A 9,979-nucleotide genomic window follows, 5' to 3' on the forward strand; every position below is an offset into this window, starting at 1 on the left:
GTTCCAAGTCGCCTGCTTGATCTCAAAAGCCCTCAGAATCTGGCCCAGTACTAATGTCTATTTTGTTGGAAATGTAAATTATGCTTTAAATTTAATCCCACATGCTGGCTATACAGGTGTGCTCATTTTCTTTTTTTTTTTTTTTTTCTTGAGGCAGAGTCTCACTCTGTCGACCGGGATGGAGTACTGTGGCCGGATCTCAGCTCACTGCAAGCTCCGCCTCCCGGGTTCACGCCATTCTCCTGCCTCAGCCTCCCGAGTAGCTGGGACTACAGGCGCCCGCCACCTCGCCCGGCTAGTTTTTGTATTTTTTAGTAGAGACGGGGTTTCACCGTGTTAGCCAGGATGGTCTCGATCTCCTGACCTCGTGATCCGCCCGTCTCGGCCTCCCAAAGTGCTGGGATTACAGGCTTGAGCCACCGCGCCCGGCCAGGTGTGCTCATTTTCTAAGGATGCAGCAAGCTGAACATTTATGATGCAGGCACTTGTTTGTATGACTATTATACTCGAATAAAAAGTTTTTAAAATCAACACATTAAAATCAACATCCCAGTTCAGAGCATGATAGGGTATGATGGCCAGGCCGGAGGCCTGGCATGGGAGCTCAGATTCCAGACCCACCATCTACTATACTTCTTTGGGGAAATCCCTTTGCCTCTCAGCCTCAGGAGGGATGAACACTGGGGCCCAGGACCAGGACTGGGGTGAGGTAAGTGAGACACTCACCTGGTGTGCAAGATTTTGGGGACGCCAAGATAAGGAATTTTTTTTTTTTTGGAGGCAGGATTTTGCTCTGTGGGCCAGGTTGGAGTGCAGTAGTGAGGTCTCAGCTCATTACAATCTCCACCTCCCAGATTAAAGGAGCTGGGACTACAGGTGCTTGCCACCACACCTGGCTAATTTTTTTAGCTTTAGTAGAGATGGGGTTTTACCATTTGGCCAGGCTGGTCTGGAACTCCTGACCTCAAGTGATCTGCCTGCCTTGGCCTCTCAAAGTGCTGAGATTATAGGCATGAGCCACCATGCCCAGCCTGATAAGGAATATTTTAAGGCAGTATTTTAATATACCAAATGGGCAAACTACAGCTCTTTGGGCCAGCTGCCTTGTTTTGTAAATAAAGTTTTATTGGAAACAGGACCAGGATTAAGGTAATTAATCATGCAAGTTCAGGGTCAGATCCTGTCTTTATCTAAAATATTGTCATTTTGTTCATCATAGACTTTTTGGCATTAATTTGGATTTGTATATGTATTACAGGCAAATATTGTTTTATCTTAATAACTGAGTTTTTTGATGACCCCTTAAGTTTTGCACCTGAGCCAAGTGCCTCCTTCACTCCAGGTTTCACATGCCTCACCTTACTTACTGTCTCTTTCTGAAGGACCTGTCCAGGAAGCCAGGGTAAATGAGGGGAGATCAAAGGTGTTCCCCCACCCAACACTCACACATACACATATGCACAGCACCAAGTGGGCTCTGCACCCAAGCCCAGGCCCAACGTCCCCAGGACCTGCTGATCAGTTCAGAATAAAGCGCAAAGTCCCTCAGTCTCCATGAGCTGGGCCCCACCTGCCTTGGCCCTCATCTCGCCTTACTTATTCCCTGCCAGCCATGCTACTTCCTTTTTTCGGTTAATTTGCCAAGCACCTTCTCGCCTCAGGGCCTTTGCCCTTGCTCTTCCCTCTGCTCAGAATGTGCATCTCCTAGATACCCACATGGGCCCTTTCCTCATTTCCTCTGTTTATGTCAGCTTCTAAGAGAGGCCATCCCAGACTTCTCACTCTCTGCCCCCAACACCATTTTATTACTCTACCCAGATTTTTTCACCACTTGGCCTATTCTGTATTTGCTCATCTGTTGGTAGAGTGAAAGGCCCCTGAGAACAGGGACTGGCTTGTCTGCTAGTGTATTCCCTAGAGATGTGTCTGCCACAGAGAGTACAATACATTTTCCAATTTCACAGGTTGGAAAACAGGGGCCAGAGAGGGGAAGGAGCTAATGCAAGTCATGTAGCGAGTTAGTGGCAAAACCTTACCTAATCCCAGCTTTCCAGCTTCCCACCTCAGTATTCTTTCCTGCCCTCCAGGGCTTATTCCCCACTTTCCACCCCAGAGCCTTCCAGGCAACAAAGGGGACAGAACTGCCTCGCATGGGCTCTGCCCCTCACAATACCCTTCAACGTGGAGCAGGCCAGCGCACAACTCCTCCCTTGCAGTCCATTCCACTTGACCACAAGGTCTGGCCCAGCTCCAGCCTCTGGCACCCACCCCTCCTCAGTGGCCAGCAGAACGCACAGCTCTTCCCCAACTTCCGGTCTCTGGCAGAGGGCCAGTCTGCTGGGCTGGCTTCTGCAGCTGGACCACAGCTGTGGTCTCAGCGCCTGGAGAATGGGGTCAGGACACTGGGAGAATGGGACCCTCCCAGAAGAGGGATGTATAAATTGGGGTGTGTTTGTGTGGGGCAAGGAGAGGCTGATGGGTAGGGATTAGGAGTCCCCAGCTCTTTCTTTCTACCCCCATCCCGATGGGCACTGAGCAGAGAATGGGGCTCTAACCTTCCCCCTTCCTGAAGAAAAGGGTGTGCAATAGGATGAAGGGTGCCCTGGGCCCCATGCCTGATATTCCAGCCCTCCCTGCTACCTCTGGTGATGGAGGATGACGGTGGTGTGTCAACTTCAGTGGTCACGTGTTGAGCATGTTCTGTATGACGAGCCTTTGCCAGATACTTCTAGATTTGTTATTTCCTTTAATGCCTACAACAGTCAGCATAGTTATTATCCCCATTTTACAGATGAGGCAACTGAGGTACAGAGAGGTGATGTGAAGAGACTTGCCCACTAGTAATATGTGGAGCTGGGACTTGGACCATGTTTTCTGAAGCCAAACGCAGCACTCATCCCAATCCCAGGCATGGCCTTCAGCGTGTAGAAAGGACTGTGATGTTTTCTTCCATGTGCTGCCCCCCTCCCCAAGCTGCTTGCTGAAGATAGGGACATGGCCCTCTGCATCCCTCCTCTGTCTCATTGTGTTGGGGTAGCGGGAACTTGGCAGGCTATGTGGGAAGAATGGGGCTTGGATTTGTGTCATGAAGACCAAATTTGCATCCTGGCTTAGTCACTTCTACCGCCCTATGTGATTTTGGGCAAATCACTTGAACTCTCCAAGCCTTTAGTTCTCCTGTTTAAATGTGGCAAAGTCGCTGGCTGTCAGCAAGTGCGAACTCTTGCCTGCCACGTCCCTCCCCAGTACTCACCCTGTGGCGAGGGAGGGAAGCTTCAGAGGGCAACATTTCTGTTGTCCTGAGTTTTATTTACAAACCCTTACATCACACTTATGGTGCACCGGGCACAGTTCACAGCTTTTTATATGCATTAACCAATACATTTTATTTTATTTTATTTATTTATTTTGAGGCCTTGTCTCAATAAGTTGTAGCTGGGACTACAGGGGCATGCCACCATGTCTGGCTAATTTTATTTTATTTTACTTTATTTTTGTAGAGATAGAGTCTCACTTAGTTGTCCAGCTGGTCTGAAACTCCTGGCCTCAAACAGTCCTCCTGCCTTGACCTCCCAAAATGCACAGATTACAGGCCATTTCAACAATTTTTAAGTGTATAATTCAGTGGCAATAATTATATCACAATGTTGTGCAAACAGCACTACCGTCTACTTCCAAAGCTTTTTACCACTTCAAACAGAAGCTGTAACTATTAAGCAATAACTCCTTCTATTAATTTCTTAGGTCTGTCATGACAAAGTACCAAAAACTGGGTGGCATAAACTAACAGCAATTAGTTATTGTCTGATAGAGTTGGAGGCTAGAAGTTCAAAATGAAGCTGTGGGCAGGGCTGTGCTCTCCCCGACAGCTCTGGGGGAGAAGTCTCTCCTAGCTTCTGGGGCTTGCCAGCACTCCTTGAAGCTCCTTGGTTGTGGATGCATTGCTCCAGTCACACAGCTGTCTCTCCCTGTGTGTCCTCACATCAGTGTCCCTCTATACATGTCTGTGTCTGAGTCCACATTTTTTTTTTTTTTTTTTTTTGAGATGGGGTCTCTGTTGCCTGGGTTGGAGTGCAGTGGCGTGATTTCCAATCACTGCAACCTCTCTGCCTCCCAGGCTCAAGCGATCCTCCCACCTCAGCCTCCTGAGCAGTTGGGATTGCACCACCACACCTGGCTAACTTTTGTATTTTTAGTAGATACGGGGTTTCGCCATGTTGCCCAGGCTGGTCTTGAACTCCTGAGCTCAGGAGATCTACCCGCCTCGGCCTCCCAAAGTGCTGGGATTACAGGCGTGAGTCACCGTGCCTGGTGTGTCCACATTTTTATAAGGACACCAGTCATATTGAATTAGGGATCATATTAAACTAGTTAAATCTGCAAGGACTCTATTTCCAAATAAGGTCACATTCTGAAGTACTGGAAGGCAGGACTTCAGCATATCTTTTGGGGGTACACAATTCGATCCATAACACTCCCCAGAAAAAGCTGGATCAAAGTAGAAAAGTAAAGAAGTGAGATAAAAAGCAAGCATAAATGAATCTAATATAAATAAATGTAAATATAAATATATGTTTCTTCCTAAACCCCACTATGGAGACTATGATGTGCTACTCTTCCTGAAGGAATATATGCATTAGGCAAACAGGCTTGCCTTACCCTACTGGTTAAGCTTTTTCTGGAGCCCACATTTATTTGACAATCTGATGAAAGCTGTAAGCACCCTCTCCAAAAACCTCCCCCTTAAGTAAATGGAGCATTTCCAATACAAGCTGGGGAGATTCCTGGACCCCCCAGAAAGCCCCATTGAAGATTATTTGCCTTAATTGGGAGGACTGCTCCAGGGGTGGAAACTCGGGCATCTGTGGAGTGGCGTTGGGGATGGAAGAGAGAATTGTATCCACCTCTGTGGTCCTGTTTCCAGTCTGTAGGTGTTTTTTATTTTTTATTTTATTTTATTGTTTTTTAAGAAGAAGTCTCGCCCTGTCACCCAGGCTGGAGTGCAATGACTCATTCTCGGCTCACTGCAACCTCTGCCTCCCAGGTTCAAATGATTCTCCTGCCTCAGCCTCCCCAGTCTCCCCAGCCTCCCCAGTTGCTGGGATTACAGGCACCCGCCACCATGCCCAGCTAATTTTTATACTTTTTTTTTGAGACGGAGTGTCGCTCTGTCGCCTAGGCTGGAGTGTAGTGGTGATCTCACTTCACTGCAAGCTCCGCCTCCCAGGTTCATGCTGTTCTCCAGCCTCAGCCTCCCGAGTAGCTGGGACTACAGGTGCCTTCTACCATGCCCGGCTAATTTTTTTGTAGTTTTAGTAGAGACGGGGTTTCACCGTGTTAGCCAGGATGGTCTTGATCTCCTGACCTCGCGATCTGCCCGCCTCGGCCTCCCAAAGTTCTGGGGTTACAGGCGTGAGCCACTGCACCCAACCTCAAGTCTGTAGGCTTTTTTTTAGGGTAATGTAACGTTATTGAAGACAATAAATAAGGCAAAATCAATGGGAAGCATAGAAAGTGAATTGAGTCGGATGATCAGAAAGCACTTCCTAGTAGCCAAGAGAATAAGACAGGGCTATGGGTGAGGAGGGAGGTGGAGAGTTGGGGAGAGTGTTGGGTGGGGTTTGTTGGGTATCCTGGTCTCTGAAGATGCCCATGAACTCCGGTTGGGGTGACAGGTGGCCTGGCCTAAAGCAGTCAAGCTGATGGGTGGGGTGATGTCAGATTTCCACTAAGGGGGAAATCACTGAGAGTTTGCGTTTGGAGTTTCCTTTCTGCTCTGGCCCTTGCAATAAGAAGCAGCAAATAAGTTTCACATTAATTACCCCATTTATTGCCTTCTATATCAATTAGAGCCCAATCAGGAAAACAGAAGGCAGTCTAGGCACCTCAAGGAGAAGACTGTTTAATTTAGGGAATTGGTTATAAATGTCTTGGAAGAATGAATGAGCAAAGGGAGAAGGTGATGCTCTGAGTTGAGGGAGCTGCTACTGCCCGTGGGCTGGAACCAGAAGCACACACTTGCTGGTGAGCAGCTGGAAGCACTGCCACTGCCGAGACAGGACGCTGCCACTGCTGCCGCTGCCACTGCCGAGACAGGACGCTGCCACTGCTGCCGCTGCCACTGCCGAGACTGGATGCTGCCACTGAGCCACAACCATGGAGCCTGCACTCCCAGGGATGCTGCTGGAACACCTACCCTAGGGCTGCCACGGCTGCTGCCACTGCGGAAGTCACCTCCAGAAGCAGAGAAAGCTGCTATCCCCTTCCTTATGCCTTCCCATCTCCCACCACTTTATCCCATTGGCTGAACCTAACTGGAGTTCAGGAGTGTGATTTGCAGGCTCCCAGCCCCTGCAAAAGACAGAAGAGAAACAATGAATCTCAGAGCCAACAGGCAAAGAACCAGCACACCGTGGTAGCTAAAGCAGACCCCAGCCTCTTTCTCTCCTCCCTCCCCCAGATTATTGTCTTTCAACCGAACGCCTTCACAGCCTTTACACTGGAAATAAGTGCATCATTTCCAAGTGTGTTTTGTGTCTCCCCTCACTAGAATATGATCGCCTTGAGGACAGGATTCTATCTTGTCTACTACACTTTCTCCAATACTTAGAACAGATGCCTGAACCAGTGCTCAAAGAAATGTTCTCCCTGACTACTTTTGTCTTCTCTCAAGTAGAGAGAAGATAGGGTCTCACCCTGTCACCCAGGCTGGAGTGCAGTGGCACGATCACGGCTCACTGCAGCCTCAACCTCCGAAGCGCAAGTGATCCTCCCACCTCAGCCTCCCAAGTAGCTGGGACTACAGGTGCATGCTACCATGCCCAGCTAATTTTTCTTTTTCTTTTTTTTGTAGAGATGGAGTTTTGCCATGTTGCCCAGGCTGGTCTTCGACTCCTGAGCTCAAGCTCAGTCTCCCAAAGTGCTGGGATTACAGGCATGAGCCCATCCCACTCTCTACTTTTAATATACAAAGAAACCAAGGTCTAGAAAGTTCTGACTTGCCCAAAGGCACCCAGCTGCCATGACATGTCCTGCTGGCCAGCCTCAGAAAGGTCTTGGGCGAGGACAGGGCTGACTTGGCAGCTGCCTGCTCCCTGCCATACCTCTGGGATCTGGCTGCCCCAAGCAAGCTATGAGCCATGACGTGGACGCCTCTTTCATGTTTCCATGTGCTCTTGGAGCTGAGGGCAAGAAGGGGTGACTCAGCTGTGACCTCCTACGGGCTGGTAACTTCCTTCTGCCCCAAGAAATATGGCATCCCGGTGGCTCTGCCAAAAGGGCCACGACAGAAGTCAGGGCATAGCAACTGAGGCAGGGACTGAGAGACAGGCACGAGGCCCATGCTGGCCCCTCCCTCCTCAGTTCCCCAGGGTGGAGCGCTCAGTGGCAGAGTCACCACTATACTTATACTTACGGCGACCATATTTTTCAAACCAAAAATTCATACATGTGTTGGACACATATGACTGTCCCTATGAGGGAAACGGGAGAGAGAATTAGACACAGGGTCTATCCTAGGGTTTTTCAACCTCAGCACTATTGACATTTTCGGGCTGGATGATTCTTTGTTGAGGGCTGTCCTGCTCATTGTAGGATGTTTAGCAGCATTCATGGCTGCTACACACCAGATGCCAGTAACACCCCCAACCCCCGTCATGAAACCAAAAATGCCTCCACTAGACATTGCCAAATGTCCCCTGGCCTTGGGGGAAGGCGGGGGCTCAAAAGCACTCCTGATTGAGAAGTGCTGGTCTGTTTTTGAAACACAGCATGTATTCTATTCTGGACTGTCTAGGGGCCTGGAGATGGTGCCCAGTCTGATAAAGAAATATGGCCCTTGTCCCTCCAGGGAGAGAGGCACAGTCCTGTCCCTAGTCTAAGGGTAAAGGTAGAGTCCTGTCCTTGGGGAACTCCTGGGCTAATGGGGGAGATCGGACAGTAGTTCCTAGACAGGTAGAAAAACATAGTGGTCAAGAGCATGGACTTCGGTGTCAGAATGCCTGAATTCAAATCCTGGCTCTGCCATTCATAGCATAAGTTACCTCTTTATGCCTCAGTTTCCTTATCTGTAAAATGGGCATAGTGATAGTATCTTTTTTTTTTTTTTTTTTTTTTTGTGTTTTGAGATGGAGTCTTGCTCTGTTGCTCAGGCTGGAGTGCAATGGCGCAACCTCGGCTCACTGCAACCTCTGCCTCCTGGGCTCAAGTGATTCTCCTGCGTCAGCCTCCTGGGTAGATGGGATTACAGATGCGTGCCACCACACCTGGCTAATTTTCATATTTTTAGTAGAGATGGGGTTTCACCATGTTGGTCAGGCTGGTCTTGATCTCCTGACCTCATGATCCATCCACCTCGGCCTCCCAAAGTGCTGGGATTACAGGCATGAGCCACTGTGCCCAGCCGATAGCATCTGTTTTTAGAATTTTATTATATTTAAAACTTTTTGTCACAAACTCTATTTTTTAGGACACTTTTAGATTTACAGAAAAATTAAGAAGTACAGAGAGTTCCCATGTATGTCACCACCAGCTTCCCCAGTTATTGACGTTTGTTACAATTAATGAACAAATATTCATACATTATTAGTATTATTTTAAAGCCCGTAGTTAATTCATGTTTCCTCAGTTTTTACCTGATGTTTTTTCTGTGTCAGGCTCCCATTCAGGACATCACATCACATTTAGTTGTCATGTCTCCTTATGCTGCTGTTGGCTGTGACAGCTTCTTAAACTTTTCTTACTTTTGATGACCTTGAGAGCTTTGAGTAGCACTGGGCAGGTTCTGTTGGAATTTGCCTGATGCATTTCTCATGATTAGACTGGGCTTATGGGTTTCTGGGAGAAAGACCACAGAGGTAAAGTACAATAGTCATGGGCCAGGCATGGTGACTCACACCTATAATCCCAGCACTTTGGGAGGCCAAGGCAGGTGGATCACGAGGTCAGGAGTTTGAGACTAGCCTGGACAACATAGCCGGGTGTGGTAGCATGCACCTGTAGTCCCAGCTACTCGGGAGGCTGAGGCAGGAGAATCGCTTGAACCCGGGAGGCAGAGGTTGCAGTGAGCTGAGATTGCGCCACTGCACTCCAGCCTGGGTGACAGAGTGAGACTCTGTCTCAAAAACAACAGCAACAACAAAAACAGTAGTCATCAAATCATATCAATAGCACATCCTACGAACATGACTTACAACCACCGATGTTGACCTTGGACACTTGACTGAGATTGTGTTTATCAGGTTTCTCCACAGTCAAGTTACCGCTTTCCCCTCCAAACTACTCTTTGGAAGGAAGTCACTATGTGTAGCCCATGCTTAAGGAGTAAGGAGCTCAGAGGGTTTTGGGGTACGTTGAATAAGGTAAGAAACATAAAGTCCTTAGGGCAGTGCCTGGCATGTGGCAAGCCATATGTAATGATTTACTGTTAGTGTGATGATGCCGAGACAGTCTGGAGGGGAGATCAGTGTCCACATAGAAAACGTACTTAGGACAACTTGATAGATAGTTGCTGCTTTAGGCCGAACAAGCGTCCCCCCAAAGATGCCCCAGGAGTTTATGAGTATGTTACCATAGAGGGCAAGAGGGACTTTGTGTAGATGTGATGAAGGGTGCGGAACCTTGAAATGGGCAGATTAGCCTGGATTATCCAGGTAGGCCAATCTAATCATATATATCTTTAAAAGTGGAGAACCTTTTCTGGCAGAGATCAGAGAGTGTAACAGCCTAGCAGAGGGCAGAGGCAGGCAGCAAGTGGGGGACTCTACCCGTCTTGGCCACCTTAGAGGGTGGAGAGAGGGAGCCAGGCCCAGAAAGGCAAGCCCCCTGCCAACACTTCAGCATCGCCCCATGAGATGCGTGATGGGCCTCTGACCTGCCGAAGTGCAGTAAGACACGAAACTCACATTGTTTAAAGCCGCTCATGGAATGACGGCAGCAATAGGAAAAGAATTCATGTACTGACAAGCACAAGGCTGGAAGT

The sequence above is a fragment of the Piliocolobus tephrosceles genome, chromosome 5, assembly GCF_002776525.5.
Source record: "Piliocolobus tephrosceles isolate RC106 chromosome 5, ASM277652v3, whole genome shotgun sequence".
Lineage (NCBI taxonomy): Eukaryota > Metazoa > Chordata > Mammalia > Primates > Cercopithecidae > Piliocolobus > Piliocolobus tephrosceles.